The sequence below is a fragment of the Pseudonaja textilis genome, chromosome 15, assembly GCF_049901715.1.
Source record: "Pseudonaja textilis isolate UNSWEBS1 chromosome 15, rPseTex1.2, whole genome shotgun sequence".
Lineage (NCBI taxonomy): Eukaryota > Metazoa > Chordata > Lepidosauria > Squamata > Elapidae > Pseudonaja > Pseudonaja textilis.
The window spans coordinates 6287892-6304644 of record NC_142004.1 but is presented as its reverse complement, the minus strand read 5'-3'; the positions used below and the strand labels follow the sequence as shown (position 1 = coordinate 6304644).

Here is a 16753-nt window from a genome sequence, read left to right as displayed (position 1 = left end):
CTCCCCCTCACTTAACAACGGTGGGAAGAACGGTCATAAAATGGGGCAAAACCCAAATGTTAACCAACATCTCGCTTAACAACAGACATTTTGGGGCTTAATTGCGGTCGTAAGTTGAGAACTGCCTGTGTTTAGGATTTGTCTGTAGGGAGGTGCCTGCAACGAAGTAGTGAGAGGTCACTTCAAAAGCTCTCAATTTATAAACCTTTCTTTAGCAACCAAAGATACACCGGACCTGAAAAAAGTGGGAGTAATAATGACCAGTCCCTACACTTATGGCCATTAAGATCTCCTTAGTTATGTGATGCAAATTTAAGTCACTTCGTGGCTATGTGTTTACAACAGAGGCTTTCCAAGCCAGCTTCTGAGAAGGAGAATTTCTTTTAATGGCTATGTGATTTTACTTATCAAGGGTTTCACCATGGCAAGGAAGGTCATAAAACGAGGAAATGATTCATTTAACCCTGCGCAGCCACAGAAATTCTGGCAAGGAATTATAGTCGTAAACCCGAGGACTATCTCTATGCCTCCCCTCCCACACGCCTGACCCCTTGGGCAATGGGGATCCAAGCATTTTGCAACCCAAACTGAATTCAGCGATGAATGATTCAAGCCACACGCTTTCAATATTATGCCTATTTAGAATAGAATAGAATAAATATGCAAGATAATATAATGTAATGATATTATATAATTGAATATAATGAAATGAATGTTATGTTCTCAGATTTGTTAAAACTCAGATTTGCTCGATAAGAATTATGTGAACTTGTAGTTGAGTCTAACAATACAATATAATATGTACAGTTGACTTATGTAATATGAATATATATTTGGAAGGGGAAGACTGTTATTATATTATACACTGCACAAAAGAGATGTAGCACATGCTATATTTTGGGAGATGGTTTTATGTTGATGTTCTATGTTTGTGTTTGTTAATGTTTATCTTTAAAAAATAAAAAAAAACTTATATTAAAAAAATAGAACAGAACAACAGAGTTGGAAGGGACCTTGGAGGTCTTCTAGTCCAACCCCCTGCTTAGGCAGGAAACCCTGCACCACTTCAGACATATTTCCTTACGGTTTTTTGTTTTTCTGTTTCCAAAGCTGGCAAATTGTTCAGCCCCATTCTCCACCCACCTCCACGCACCAAAAAAAAATTCCCCCCCCAAATTTACAAGGTTTTTTCCAAAGGCACATAAAAGCAAGATCTGGCAGATATAACAGGGCCAGCTAAATTCTTCCTTGTTCCTCCAAAATGGCCCTTTCTCTAATGCTGATTTACTCAGACAACTCTCTCTCTCTTCCCCAATGGCAAATGAAGCCGAGAAAGAATATTTTCAAATACTTTTTTTAAAAAAGTACTCCATAAGCAATCCGGATTTCAAAGAACATGCCAAAATTATTTATCAGACAGCCTCATCCCCAAATGCAAACTGTTTTCTTCCTTGGCTTTGGACAGTGGCTAACGATGATGGTCTGAAGGCCAGACAAGGAATAATGGATGGAAACTGACCAAGGAGAGATTCAGCCTGGAAATAAGGAGAAACTTTCTGACAGTGAGAACAATCAACCAGTGGAACAGAAGTTGCCTTCGGAAGTTGTGGGAGCTTCATCACTGGAGGCTTCCAAGAACAGACTGGACTGTCATCGGTCAGAAATGGTGTAGGGTCTCCTGCCTAAGCAGGGGGTTGGACTAGATGACCTATGAGGCCCCTTCCAACTCTGTTATTCTGTTCTGATGAAACTTGCAGGGATGGCTAAAATACCTTCCTTGGTTAGGGAAAAGACCATTACTGATGTTGTATGGCTGATTGGAAACCCCTTATAGGCTTTTTGTAGGAATAAAGTTATGATTTATGGTTTTAAAAGTAGAGAGGATAAAGGCGTGGCACTTTGCAAACCGAGCCTTTTTCGTTCCAACCCTTTTCTGACAGAACAATTTGCCTCCGTAAGTTGTAAATGCTCCAACCCTGGAAGTTTTGAAGAAGAGTTTGGAGAACAATGTGTCTGAAGTGGTGTAGGGTTTCTCCTGCCTAGGCAGGAGTGGGGTGGTCTAGAACACCTCCAACGCCCTTCCAACTTGGTTAATCCTGTTCTGTTTGGTTCTGTTCTTACTTTATATTCATTTGTGTTCGTTTTTTTCCCCTCAAAACCTTCAATAAAATGACATTTTAAGAAAAAGGAAAACCCCAACCTTTTCAACCTTGGACCTGCCAACTGATTTCCTTCCCCAATTCTGCAGAGTCCCCTTTTAACCGGAGAAAATTAAAAAATGGGGGTTACCGTCCATTCAGAAGTTTCAAACCTGAAAAATATATTTAATGATACATGCATTAACTGCAGCCTAGAATTGTATTTGCTCAACATTGGAAAAATGAAAAGATTCCAACTGGAGGAGAAGTAAATTAAGAAAATATTGGAAGGTGCAGAAATGAGGTGGTTAACATTGGCAATTAAGAGAAGAAGAAGAAGAAGAAAAGGAGAATTATATGATTTGGGATCTATTTTATACCGGGTTGGAAAACAAAGTAAGACTTTTAATGATATCGTTACAATGAGATATAATGTTGAATAGGTTGTAAGATCAATGTAAACTTAGTAAGAAATGTATATTAATATGTGCCCAAGATGTATGTACCCAGTCGACACGCTGTATAACTAACTGAAAGATGGATTTGTTTGTTTGTTTGAAATAAAAACGAAAAGCTTTTTGGAAAAAAGAAGTTGTTTCAAACATTGGCAAACGGCAAAAATCAGTCCCGAGGCTCCTTCGCCCACACCAGGGGGAAGTTTTTGAAGCAATTTGCACATTCCACCCCAAATAAAGATATTGCTTTTTCTTAAAAAAAAAAAAAAAAATCTTTGGCCCACGCCCTGTGCTGCGAATTCACGTGTCTGCCTGGCCCTTGAAAACCGACCTGGTGCCACAGGGCTTTTTCTCAAGGTCGTTTCGCAGAGAGAGAGAAAAAGATTATAAATTCCAGAAAAGTGACTAATTCAGTGGCCGGCAGCCGTTCGGCCTTAATGAGGAGCAGGAGATTATCAAAATTGAATATCTCTCTCGTTTTCTTCCCTCTTCCTCCTCTTCTCTTTCACCTTCTGCCTTTTTTTTTTTCTCTCAGGATCGTTTCCAGCCAACTGGGGTGGCCTCGGTTGAGACACGGGTTCAAGGCTAAATTCTTGAGGTCCTGTAAACCAGGATAAAAATTCCTGGCCGTGAAAACGATTGATCAATGGAACGATTTGCCTTCAGAAGTTGTGAGTGCTTTTAAAGAAGAAACTGGGGCAAGAATTTGTCTGGAACGGTATAAGATCTCCTTGCTTGAACAGGGGGTTGGACTAGAAGACCTTAAAGGGCCCTTCGAAATCTATATTCTTTTTTTTGTAAAAAAAAAACAATTTAGTTTATTTAAAGTACATACAATTCACCTTCCATTTAACCGTGTGTTGTCTGGGTACAAATAGTTGTGCAATAAACAATTAAAATTTACACCTTGTTCATTACTTTGGTATCAATTCTCTATTATTATTATTATGTGCAATAAATGATTAAAATTTACACCCTTGATCATTACTTTGGCATTAATTCTCTATTATTATTCTTATTAATATACATAATATCCCTATTACTATAACACTCCTCTTCTTAACGTGTTTCGTTCTATTAACCTGTTTTCTATATTTCACTACTCTATTAGCTATTTCTTCTAGCTTACTTTGGTATTAATTCTCTATTATTATTCTTATTAATAATATTATTATGTATATTAATAATATCTCTATTACTATAGCACTCCTCTTCTTAACATGTTTCGTTCTATTAACCTGTTTTCTGTATTTCACTAGTCTATTAGCTATTTCTTCTAACTTTCGTATTTTTTTCTGTAGCCATCGATAAAATAGTTCCCATATCTTACAATATTCCCTTTGCTCCTTCTCTTTAATTGCCAATTGTTAATCTGTTAAATCTATATTCCATTCTACGTTCTGTCTGTGACCGACAGCCCACCCTCCTCAAAAGAGTAGAAATAACACTAAATAAGAACATAAGTCAGTGTATAACTCTAGTTATTCTTTTATTCTGGACCGCCTGGGAGAAAAGAGAGGAAGAAAAACCTGGAATTCAGGATAAGACAGTTTGCTGGATGATGGAAGGGGGGAAGAGAAATGTCTTGGCTTGACCGCCCCCCCCTCTCAATGAAGCCCCGGGGACTTGGGGGCCCTAACCCCACAACCCCATTTCCACAGCCTGCAGCCGAAGGGAAAGGAGGAGAAAACGAGAAACGTTAAAAGTCGGGGATCGAAGTTTCCCTCCAGTTGAAGATATATGGGTGTTTCAAAGCAAACAAGTCCATAACCCGTCCTGGCCTTTTTCCTCCCAGGTTGCGAAAGGGAGTAGGGGGCTGGGAGGAATAGATACATAGGCAGTGTCTGCTTTTTGCATTTTCGGTGGCTCAAGAGATTAAGGGTGACATTTCAGGAAAAAATTTGCATAACTTTTTTTTTTTTTTAAAGTTACTTTGCCAAGCAGGTCAAAGGGATTTCTTCTTCTTCCTTGTTATTTTATTTATTTATTTATTTATTTATTTAATAAACAGACAAGGGAGCTAGAAGCTTAAGCTGCAATGCACAGAATATAGCTTCCCGGTCAAGGAACAGATTTTATTTTAATTTTTTTTTTTCCCCTTAGAAATTAGCTTCCTGAAATCAGTTTGTTTTGGCTTTACAGTTTTGGACGAAGTGAAGGAAAACAGCAGCCTATAATGTTCGGGATATGTTCTTTAAAGAACATAAGGTAGAAAAAGTCACTGTCCCAAAACCATTACAGTTAATTCTTTGGCAGGAGGGAAGCAAAACAGAAGATGGAGTCGAGGGGATATAGTATACTAAATTCATTAATGCTATTTAAAGACCATAAGGTAGAAAGTCACTGTCCCAAAACCATTACAACAGATAATCAGAGTTGGAAGGGTCCTTGTAGGTCATCTAGTCCAACCCTCTGCTTAAGCAGGAGACCCTACACCATTTCTGACAAAAATGGCAGTCCCGTCTCTTCTTGAAAGCCTCCAGGGATGAAGCTTTCACAACTTCTGAAGGCAACTTCTGTCCCATGGGTTGATTGTTCTCCCTGTCAGAAAATTTATCCTTATTTCCAGGTTGAATCTCTCCTTGTTTAGTTTCCATCCATTATTCCTTGTCTGGCCTTGGAAAATCACCCCTCCTCTCTGTGGCAGCCCCTCAAATATTGGAAGACTGCTATCCTGCCTCCCCTGGTCCTTCTGTTCCCTCAACTAGACATGCCCAGTTCCTGCAACCGTTCTTCAAATATTTTAGTCCCCAGTCCTCTCATCATCCTGGTTACTCTTCTCTGCACTCTTTCTAGAGTCTCAACATCTTTTTTATAGTGTGGTGACCAAAACTGGATGCAGTACTCTAGGCTTTATAGAGTGATCTTGATTGTATCCCTCTGTTAATGCAATTTAGGATTGCATTAGCTTTTTTGGCTGCTGCTGCATAATGCTGGCACCTATTTAGCTGGTTGTCCACTAAGACTCCAAGATCTCTCTCATAGTTACTGCTGTTAAGTCTGGTTTCACCCGGTCTATGTGTGTACTTTTTGGTTTTTCTTGCTTAAGTGTAGGACTTTACTTTTCTCTACACTGAATTTGAAGAGTACTGGGCCTAAGACGGGACCTTGTGGCACCCCACAAAGATCTATGCTTTGACAGGAGAGGAGCAAAGCAGAAGTAAGAAGATGGGAGTAAAAGGGATGCACTATATATCAAATTCCTTATCCTAAAGGTGCTTTTTCAGGAGGCAACCGGACTTAAGTTTTGTTCTTTTCTTTGAAGAGGTTTCGCTTCTCATCCCAGAAACTTCTTCAGCTCTGACAGGATGGTGGGGAATGGAAGGATTCCCACCCGCTTAACTAAGGAGTCCCCACTATCCAGTCAGAGCTGAAGCAGCTTCTGGGATGAGAAGCGAAACATCTTCAAAAGAAAAAAAAACAGAAAATCCAGTTGCCTCCTGAAAAAAGCACCTTTGGAACAACCATGACCTAGAGGACTTGAGGATCTCTACAGATTTTTAGCTATGCACTTTGGGGTGAACACCCTCAAATGTTGGGGGAGTAAGAATGGATTTCCAGAGGAAAAAAATTGCAGACTGCAAGAACTAAGAACACCACTCAGGTGGCCCCTGAGGACACAGACAAACCTCCAAGTGGCCTCAACGACCCTCTGAAAGGATGCAAATGACCAGCTGTCTGCAAGGAATATAAATCCTTCCATTCCCCCACCATCCAGTCAGAGCTGAAGAAGCTTCTTGGATGAGAAGCGAAACATCTTCGAAAGAAAGAAAGGATGAGAAGCGAAACATCTTCAAAAGAAAGTCCAATTGTCTCCTGAAAAAAAGCACTTTTGGACCTGGAGGACTGAGAATCTCTACAGACTAAATTCATCAGCGCTGTTTAGAGAACGTAAGGTAGACCATCCCTGTTCCAAGGATGTTACGATGTAGTATATACTACATTCACGAAGGCTGTTTAAAGAACGTAAGATAGACCATCACTGTTCCAAAGATGTTATGCTTTACCCTTTGATAGGAGGGAAGCAAAGCACCGCAGAGGAGATGGAGCTAAGGGGATGTAGCATATTAAGTTTATTAATGCCTTTCCGTGATACCGGTCCCAGCTGACCTTGTCCGATACGGGGGGGAAAAAACTACGCACCGAACGTAATTAACATCTGAACGGGAGATTCCAGGAAATTCCAGAGCTGGAAGCGAGTGAGAAAGTTGGACTACATCCCAGACAAAAGGTAAAGGCAAACTATGTTGTACTCTTGCCAAAGAAATCTGACGGAGGAGCCTTTTTCATGTAAAGAGTCAAAAGTTGGCTGGAGGACCTACTGACTTTCTCTCCGACATGTCTTCTGCAGTTGAGTAAAGAAATAGGATTTGCAGCTTCAAGATGACAATAATTGAGCCCAGAATGTATGGTTGCTAAGCAAGAAATTTAGTAAGTTATTAAGAAATTTATTTATTAAGAAGGCAAGAGAAGAAGCAAATGGATGGAAACTTATCAAGCAGAGAAGCAATCTAGAACTAAAGAGGAATTTTCTGACGGCGAGAACAATTGATCAGTGGAACAGTTTGTCTCTGGATGTTGTGGGTTGCTCCAAAACTGGAGGCTTTAGAAGAAGCCGGACAGCCGTTTGTCTGGAATGGTGTATAGAGCCTCCTGCTTGAGCGGGGGGGTGGGGGTGGACTAGAAGACCTTCAAAGTCCCTTCCAACTCCGCTATTCTATCACTCGGCTCTTCCAGAATTAGAACTGGAGGAATGATCCCATTAGTCTGGAAGTTGGAAAGGACTGCCAGTTGGAAAAGGCTTTCGTTGCTCTTCCAGAAGGCCTCTGCAGCTGGAGAAAAGATCCAGACCATTTCCAAACACCCAAGATTTATTGGAATTCTGCCATTCCAGAGTTTTGTGCTCAGCTTTTGGCTTGATTTTATTTTATTTTCTGGGGTAAGTAGGGGGACGGGGTGGAAAGAGCGCTACAGGAAAGGAAGAGAGAAGTTTTGAGAAAGGAGATTCCAGTTTGTGTCTTTTGTGTTTCAAGTTTACAGAAGAAAATAAACCCCAGTTTCTTCCCATGCTTTGTTGGAAGAAAAGGCTGATCTCATTTTAAAAGGATTCGGTGCAATTTTTGGGGATGGGAACATCTTGAGATGACAAGGGAACTGCGCTGTCTTTGAAGGTTAGAAGGACCAACAAAAGAAAGAAAGAAAAAAAGAATGATCCATTAAACCACCTCCACCTACCCTTAGTCACCCAGGTAAGATAGAATTAGAACTCCCAACCACCTAACTTTCAAATCTAAAATATCTGCTTTGCAAAACTCCTTGCGTGGTGAAGCCTCCATCCTACCTTAACGATTTGGCCTACAACTTCTTTGTTTGCTATTTTGCTGTAACTTTTATTTTCTACTCTAAAATATCTTTTCTGAGAATGACACACAACATCCGAAGTCCACCCACCCACGAGGTGATTATTATTTTCTTGCATAGCCAGCTGGATGGCTGGGGAACACCGGAATAATAATTTTTCCACAGATCCAAAGGGCACATGCTGGGGAAAAAAATCTTCCTGCATTTTCAAAACCTGGTGTTTTATTAAATATAATGGATACTTTATGCCCGGAGGGGCTGAAAGAAGGGGAAAAAAATCCAGAAGAGAAATTAGACAATTTACTAACTGAATAAAAAAAAATTAATAGACAAGGAAGAAGACAACTGAGAAATTCAATCAAACTTCCTTGTCTTGTTTTGTCTGTGTCTCTGACATAAAATAACAACTCTACCTGCAAATCGTTTTTTTTTTTAATCAAATGTATGCAGAGTGCTTACAATATAAGATTCAGCTGTTCCTTATTACTATTCCACTTTAATTTGTTAATAATAACTTAATAATAATAATGTAATTTAATGACGATAGGACATAAGAGGTTCAGCCATTGTCTCAATATTGAAGACAATGTAGACTTCCACTTACAACCACAATTGAGGACCGAATTCCTGTTGGGAAGCCAGGCGGTTCTTAAGTGAGTCACGCCCATTGTTATGAGCTTTTCTGCCACAGACATTAAGTGAACCACTGCAATCGTTAAGCAAATTACAGTCATTAAGCCAATTCAGTTTCCTAACACTGACTTTGCTTGTTGAAAGGTTGCAAGTGGTGATCTCTACAAACTGTCACAAGTACATGCCAGTTGCCAAGCATTCTAATTTTGTGGGTATATGAAGTTTATAAGTGTATGGACTGGCCGTAAATCACTTTTTTCAGTGCCGTAATAACTTCCAACGATTACTAAAGGAATGCTTGCACATTGGAGATTCCCTGTAGGAAGACTCTAAAAGCATTTGTTAAATTTCTCAGCTTTTTTAAAAAAAATAATGTATTTATTCAACATTTAAAAAACTATTTCCACTTTTTACAATGATTCTGTAACGGTGTTCACACTAATTAATAAAGTCTATAACTATATCAATTGCTTCTCCATTCTATTCACTTATACTCTTATTTCTCAATTTAACTTATAACACACACACACACACACATATATATATATGTACACATATACATATATACATACATATATATATATATATATATACATACACACATACAAACACAACATTAACGCTTTCTCATCTTTGCTGTCAATTGATGCCTTTGCCTCTGCTTTCTAGCCACTCATACCAAACATTCCATATCTTATAGTACTCTATTTCTTCTTTTAATATCTTTTAATATCATTGTTAGCCTGTCCATTTCAGCACATTCGAGGATCTTTTTAATTATTGCTGCCTCAGAGGGCATGGTATCCTATTTCCAGTTTTGAGCAAATGAGATTCTGGCTAAATTTCTCAGCTTTTAATCTACCTCGCAGGACTGTTTGTGAGAGTTTTTTTTTAAAAAGAGGGAAGATCAGAAGTATGATAGATTCCGCTTTTAAAATCTTTTTTTTTTAAACAAGTTTTATTGATTTTACAAACAAACAAACAAACCAAAACATCATTAAACATTAAAAACATAAAACCTCTTCCCATTGTAGATCTTTACAAGGCAGGTAACATATTGCTTTATATCACGTACTTATAATTTATCCCATTTCCATATAAACACGTAAATTCCCTTTACCAAATTCCATATTGTTTCTCTTTAATCATTATTCAATCATATTTCCTTTCTAATAACCGCTTTTAAAATCTTAACAGTGCCAGATGGGAATAAAATGCAAGCATAAGCTTGAGAATTAAAAAAAGAAAAGCGTGACCGGTCATAAGGCAAGCCAACAACATAAACAGATCTTATTGCCAGAAATGTACAACTGTTTGGTTTTCTTTTATGAACGGGAAACCAGTTCAAATATTTACTTTGAATCAGCTGCTAGCCACTTTCAAACCGGATGTTTAACCATTCCCCCCAAAAAATAAAAGTCCCAAAATTCTCCAAGAAAGATTGACAACCCAAATTTTCATCTGTTCTCCAGATCAAACCATCTCAGCATGTCTTCAACTGACACAAAAAGGCCTTTGGTGTAAACTGGCTCCAGGGATGCCACATGGGGCATAAAACTATGCAGGTAGTCCTCAACATACAACCACAATTGAAGCAAAATTTTCTGTTTGCTAAGCAAAACATTTGTTAAGTGAATTGTGCCCCGTTTTATGACTTTTGTCTGGCTACTTTTGTTAAGCGAATCACTGCCGTTATTAAGTTAGTCACAGGGCCGTTAAGTGAATCTGGCTTTCCCCCACTGGCTTTGCTGGTCAGAAAGTTGCAAAGGGGGATCATGTGATTCCCCGAGATGCTGCAACAGGCATAAGTACATGCCAGTTGCCAAGCGTCCAAATTTTGATCATATGACCATGGGGATGCCGCAATAAGTGTGAAAAAATGGTCATTTAGCCACTTTTTTCAGTGGTGTTGTTAATTCTGAATGATCACTAACTGTTGCAAGTTGAGGATTTGGTAGTTCTGTTTGCAAACAAACAAATAAAAGTATGGAAATTCGGTCCACGCAGCAATTTGGCCCACCCACCAACTCCAGTCTTATCTCTGAAACACTTATTTTTCCAGCCATTAATTTATCTCAAACTTAGCAACTAATGTTTCTCGACAGCCAATTTTTCCAAAACTTAAAATTGCGACCTCCCCCACCCGCCAAAAAAATTGGCTGAGTGTCCCCGGTTGTAAACACAGGACCCAATTTTGATCAAAGGATTGTGGGAATGCTGTGACAGTCATTAATGGCCACAAGTCGAAGACTACTTGTGTGTCCTGCAAAACACGACCAGCGAAAACCCCACAACTGGAAAACTGGGCAAAATTGCTTCTTCTGCACAACGCCGTCCGTATTTTTTTATGCTGATGTGAAATGTTTTTCTGTAGCTTTGGTGATCTGGTGCATAACAAAAAAAAGGGGCACAGAGGGAATTTCCCCTTTCTAAGATGTCAAGAATTTAGGAGCTGTTAAGTTAAAAAGCACAGACTGAAGAGGAAGGGCACAAAAAAAAGAACAAATGTTTTCCACATTTTTATCTTTCTTGAGTAAACTCAAGGAAAGTCTGGAGTTGGATTAGAACCATTGGTCTAGTGGCTGTTCGACGTTTCAGTTATAACCGTTGGATCCTCCCCACGGCCACGTGATCACAATTCAAAAGCTTGGCAACTGGCATGTACTTACGCCAGATGCACTGTCCCGGAGTCATGTGATAACCCATCAGTGACCTTCCCAGCTTGCTTCGGACAAGGAAAGTCAATGGGGAAAGCAGATTCGCTTAATGGCGATGTAATTCACTTAACAACTGCAGTGATTCACTTAAAATTGGTGGCCCAAAGGGGCACAGCTTGCTTAACAAGCAAGAATAGAACTCCTTAGCATCAGAGCATGTTAATAATAATATACAAAATGCTAATGCTCCGATGGTCATTTCAAAAAACCCTTTCTTAGTGAGCGCTTAGGAGCCAAGAGGAACATAGGTGCCAAATTTCAAGTTTGTAGGCTTTATGGCTCTGGAGATTTTGTGATGATGCGTGAGTGGCATTTCACTCTTATATATATAGATTTTATGTTCTATATATTACTGATCAGCACACAATCCTCAAAGAGTGCAAATAATAGTAAATAAGAACAAAGTAAATATTTTTTTAAAAAAACAGAGCACCTGAAGGCAGGACAAGAAGCAATGGATGGAAAGTAATCCAGGGGAGAAGCAACCTAGAATTAAGGAGACATTTCCCGTCAGTGAGAACCATCAACCAGTAGAACAACTTGCCTCCAGAAGTTGTGAATGCTCCAAACCTGGAAGATTTAAAGAAGAGATTGGACAACCATTTGTCTGAAATGGTCTGGGGTCTCCTGCCTGAGTCGAGGGTTGGACTAGAAGATCTCCAAGGTCCCTTCCAAATCTCTTACTCTGTTCTGCTGTCAGAACAAATCTTTCAGCCAGTTCACAGCTTACGTTTCAGGGAAGCTTTGCTGGCAAATTGCCCTCAAGACCAGATTCCCTATCTCCCAGCAGATCTGTCTGTCTGTCTGTCTTTCTTTCTTTTTCTTTCTTTCATTCCTTTCTTTCTCTTTTCTTTCTTTCCTTTTTCTTTCTCTTTCTTTCCTTCCTTCTTCTTCCTTCCTTCCCTCTTTCTTTCCTTCCCTCTCTTTCCTTCTCTTTCTTTCTTTCTTTCTTTCTTTCTTCCTTTCTCTTTCCTTCCCTCTTTCTTTCCTTCCCTCTTTCTTTCCTTCCCTTTCTTTCCTTCCTTCCCTTTCTTTCCTTTCCTTCTTTCTTTCCTTCCCTTTCTTTCCTTCTTTCTTTCTTTCCCGGCCTCCAATGCACAAGATCCCAGATAAAAATGGACCAGAGACCGATTTGGGAAGCCCTTGTTTGCCTTGACTGATAAGCCCTGTTCATGTTGGTTTCTGCTCCTTCAGCAAAATGCCTCCCGTTCAGAATCGGTGACTCTTGGCCGGGGAGAGCGCTGGCTGCCCCATTCACCTTTATCTTACCCACCCCAGTTCCCAACTATCCAGAGTTTCAGGATGTTTCCCCATTCCACCAACCTCCCCCCACCCCCTCCCAAACAGCCCTGAGTCATGCCAAAAACATTTCTGTTGCCAGCAAGAGGAACCAACCAGAAAACAACAACATCTGGTTAGATGTCCGTCTTCATTAGAGAAGGCAACACAAGGAGCCAAGAAGGAAGGATCTGCTGCCCAAGTCGATAGAGAATACAGGATAATAAAGAATCGGAAGACCTTCGGAGGTCTTCTAGTCCAACCCCCTGCTCAAGAAGGAGAAACGTATTCCAGACAAATGGCTGCCCAAAAGCCTCCAGTGATGGAGCACCCACAATTTCTGGAGGCAAGCAGTTCCACTGGTTAATTGTTCTCTCCGGAAATTTCTAGGTTGCTTCTCTCCATGATTAGTTTCCATCTGTTGCTTCTTGTCCGATAGGTTGACCCCTTGTTTTCTGTGACAGCCCCCCCGTGTATTGGAAGTCTGCTATGTCACTCCCTACCCGCCTCTCTTCATTAAGCTCTTGGTGATTGGCCCAAAGTCACCCAGCTGGCTTTCATGCCTAAGGCGGGACTAGAACTCACCGTCTCCTGGTGATTAGCCCAAAGTCATACAGTTAGCATTCAAGCCTAAAATGGGACTAGAACTCACGTCTTCTGTAACTGGTCAAATTTACCCTGCTGGACTTCATACCTAAAGTGGAACTAGAACTCACAGTCTCCTGGTTTCTAGGCCAGCATTAAACACTACACCAAACTTAACTCAAAAGTTAAGGGCAAGACATTTGCAAGTATGGTTCATCTTCTCTATGGAGCACCTGGATTTTGCAGACAATTCTACTTGAAAACACAGAAACAGGAGCCCATTAATAGCAATCACTACATAAAGAGGAAAAAAAATCCTTCTTTTTCCCCACGTGATAGTCTGAAAACTAGGAGTTTTATTATTTAAGGAAGGCTTTTTTGTGCAGGGGTGTTGGGTGTGTGGACAAAATATTGTTTTTCTACTGTCTTCGTCCACAAGTTACTTAAACTGAAAAATCCCGAAAAGTCACTTTTTTAAAAATGTGCAAGCTTGAAAGAGAAGTGGCTTCAAACAGTGAAGAAGAAAAAAAAAATCCAAAACGTAAGCAAACTTTAAATCTTGCGGCACGGTGCAAAAAAAAAAAAAAGAAAAGAAAACCTATCCTGCAATTTAATTCGCCTTTCCTGTGTGATCATTTTCTAATTATTCCTCTTGGAGACCCACAGCTCTCGCTAAAAAGGAGCCCTAATGAAGTTAACTTCAAAAGTTAATTGGAAAAAAATGTGCTTGATGAATTCTTCCATTCGGGTCCCGCTTTGGTGCTAATTCCATCCTGTTTTATTTCCACTAACGATTTATTAGGCTGCCACAATTAGCAATTGTAAGCAGACGTGTTTTAAAAGACGCCTGACAGGGAGAGGCACACGCAAACACACACAGTGAAGTTTTCTTGAAAAGGATATCAGAGAGAAATACAAAGGTAAGTCAGGGACCGATTTGTTTTAAGAAATGAACACAGAGAGAAACAGTTTGATCTAGAGGTTAAGGCAGCAGGCCAGGAAACAGGAGGTGGTGAGTTCTAGTCCAGCCTCAGCCATGAAAGCCAGCTGGGTGACTTTGGTCCAATCACCAGGAGATGGTGAATTCTAGTCTAGCCTTAGCCATGAAATTTGGCTGGGTGACTGGGCCAATTGCCAGGAGGCTGGGAGTTCTAGGTCAGTCTTGGCCATGAAATCTGGCTGGGTGACTTTGGGCCAATCGCCAGGAGACAGTAAATTCTAGTTCTGCCTTAGCTTAGAAAGCCGGCTGGGTGACTTTGGGCCAATCGCTAGGAGGCGGTGAATTCTAGTTCTGCCTTAGCCATGAAAACCAGCTGGGTGACTCTGGGCAATCACCAGGAGATGGTGAGTTCTAGTTCTGCCTTAGTTAGCTAGAAAAGCCAGCTGGGTCACTTTGGGCCAATGTCCATGAGACGGTGAGTTCGAGTCCCGTCTTAAGACATGAAAGCTGACAGGATGACTTTGGGCCAATCACCAGGAGATGGTGAGTTCTAGTCCTGCTGACCCAACATCTTTTCTACTTTGCAAAGAAGAGAGAACACAAAACCAATTTTGCTCATGCAGCATCCTTGGGGCCAGGCCAGTCTGAGTAAGTGCCTTCTCCGTGACCCCAAAGCGCGGGAGGATAGGAAGAGAATGAGGAAATGGCCTCCTTGTGCCCTATGCAATTTTTATTTACTGCATTTGGGGAAAAAAAAAATCTCTTTTCCTCCATAGATAGCTTGTAACCAAGATAGGAACAACAGAAAAACAACCCAAAGCAAGCATCAACTCAGCTCAAACAGGGAACCAAAACGAGCAGAGAAATTGGAACAGATGAAGCGTGCTAAGGAATAAGAGCTCAATGGTGGACTTCCATCATAAAAGTCTTTTGAGGTTGATGGTCTCAGCAACTTCTGGAGAAGCCCCTCGCTGGTGTACAAGAACGACTTATCTGCTCACCTAGGAGCAAACACATCCTACAGGTAGTAAGAAGCCACCCATAATTAGAAGTCATCCAATCGCTTCTCATTTACTTCAGGTTTATTATGGGTAGAGCCAGTGCCGGTCATTAAATGAATTTGTTGTAAATCAAGGTTTATCTGTGCCATGCAATTAACTGCTGGCCCAAGTCCATGCAAGTTGAAGGGAAAACAGAGTTTCCAGACTCTAAACTTGGGCAGTTATGACCCACCCATCTTCCTAAACGCCAGAGGGAATATTTGTTACTGAAGAAGAGAGGGGGGGAAAATAAATGTATAATAAATGATGGGTTTGGTTTTCAAAGCTTTCTATTTCTTGTTCACTTTGGCAGAGTCAGCTCCAATCAATCCCAACGCTCGCCTTGAGGTCTTAAGACTTCAACTTCCAGAACTCCTACAGACAGGCAGGTGGGTATCCCAGAATCCCTAGCAGGCAGGAGGTGGGTATCCCAGAATCCCTAGCGGGCAGGAGGTGAGTATCCCAGAATTCCTAGCGGACAGGAAGTGAGTATCCCAGAATCCCTAGCGGGCAGGAAGTGAGTATCCCAGAATTCCTAGCGGGCAGGAGGTGGGTTTCACACTCGAGAAAAAAAATAAATAAATTTGAAGGAACATTTTTCCCCCCAAACATAAAATATCATCCAGTGCCATAATGGAAGGAAAAAACCCGGAAGGCATCATGCTTCAAACACAACAACACCGTGTTGTGGTGATCAACCCACAACCACAAGTTATATACTCTCCTTAATCTCGTTCTTGTATCAACTCTAAATGCGGTTGGTGGAGAATTAAGGGTTGTTGTTTTCATCCGCGAGGAAGCTCCTAGAGATGTCACTTTTATCTCCTTCAGATGTTTGAAACCACCACCTACAATTTTTTTATAAATTTTGAGAGAGGCTTGTCTTAACATCTGAAGGTGGATCTGCACTTCTTCCCAACAAAACCCGGGTTAAGGAATTGATTAAGAAAAGATTCAAAAAGGATTCAACGGGATACGTATCCTTTCTCTGACGAAGACATCGCTCTAAGTTGGGTGCGTATTTTATTTTAATGATCTATTTTCTCCCCCACACCATCTTTCCAATCAGTTTTATGACAGCCCCTAGGTAGGGCCAGACACAAAATAAATACAGAATAAAAGAAGTACCACAATGCTTCTATATCTCTGTATACGTATAATAACAGGACAAACAATACAGGTAGTCCTCAATTTACAATGGTCACATTTAGTGACTGAAGTTACAATGGCACTGAAAAAAGTGGCTCGTTTTTCACACGACCATTGCAACATCCCCATAGTCATGTGATCAGAATTCAGTCGCCGGCTGGGTGGCTTTGGGCCAATCACCAGGAGGCGGTGAGTTCTAGTCCTGCCTTAGCCATGAAAGTCAGATGGGTGACTTTGGGCGAATCACCAGGAGACAATGAGTTCTAGTCCTGCTTTACAAGTGAAAGCCAGCTGGGCGACTTTGGGCCAATCACCAGGAGGCGGTGAGTTCTAGTCCTGCCTTAGCCATGAAAGACAGCTGGGTGGCTTTGGGCCAGTCCCTCTCTCTCAGCCCAACTCCTATCACAGGGCTGTTTTTGTAGGGAAAACAAGAGGAAGGAGGTGTGCTGGATATATT

At 40.7% G+C, this 16753-nt stretch overlaps 1 protein-coding gene and 1 long non-coding RNA gene across 2 annotated transcripts in view; one reads left to right on the top strand and one right to left on the bottom strand.

Annotated features, from left to right (window-relative positions):
* The window catches only part of HIC2 (HIC ZBTB transcriptional repressor 2), a 69579-nt gene that overhangs the window by 34176 nt on the left and 18650 nt on the right, over positions 1 to 16753 (bottom strand). The gene's annotated exons all lie outside the window — the stretch shown is intronic.
* LOC148124641 (uncharacterized) lies at positions 7584 to 15532 on the top strand. The gene is made up of 3 exons (XR_015739646.1): positions 7584 to 7842; positions 14884 to 15131; positions 15461 to 15532. It is a non-coding gene; the product is annotated as an uncharacterized LOC148124641 (long non-coding RNA).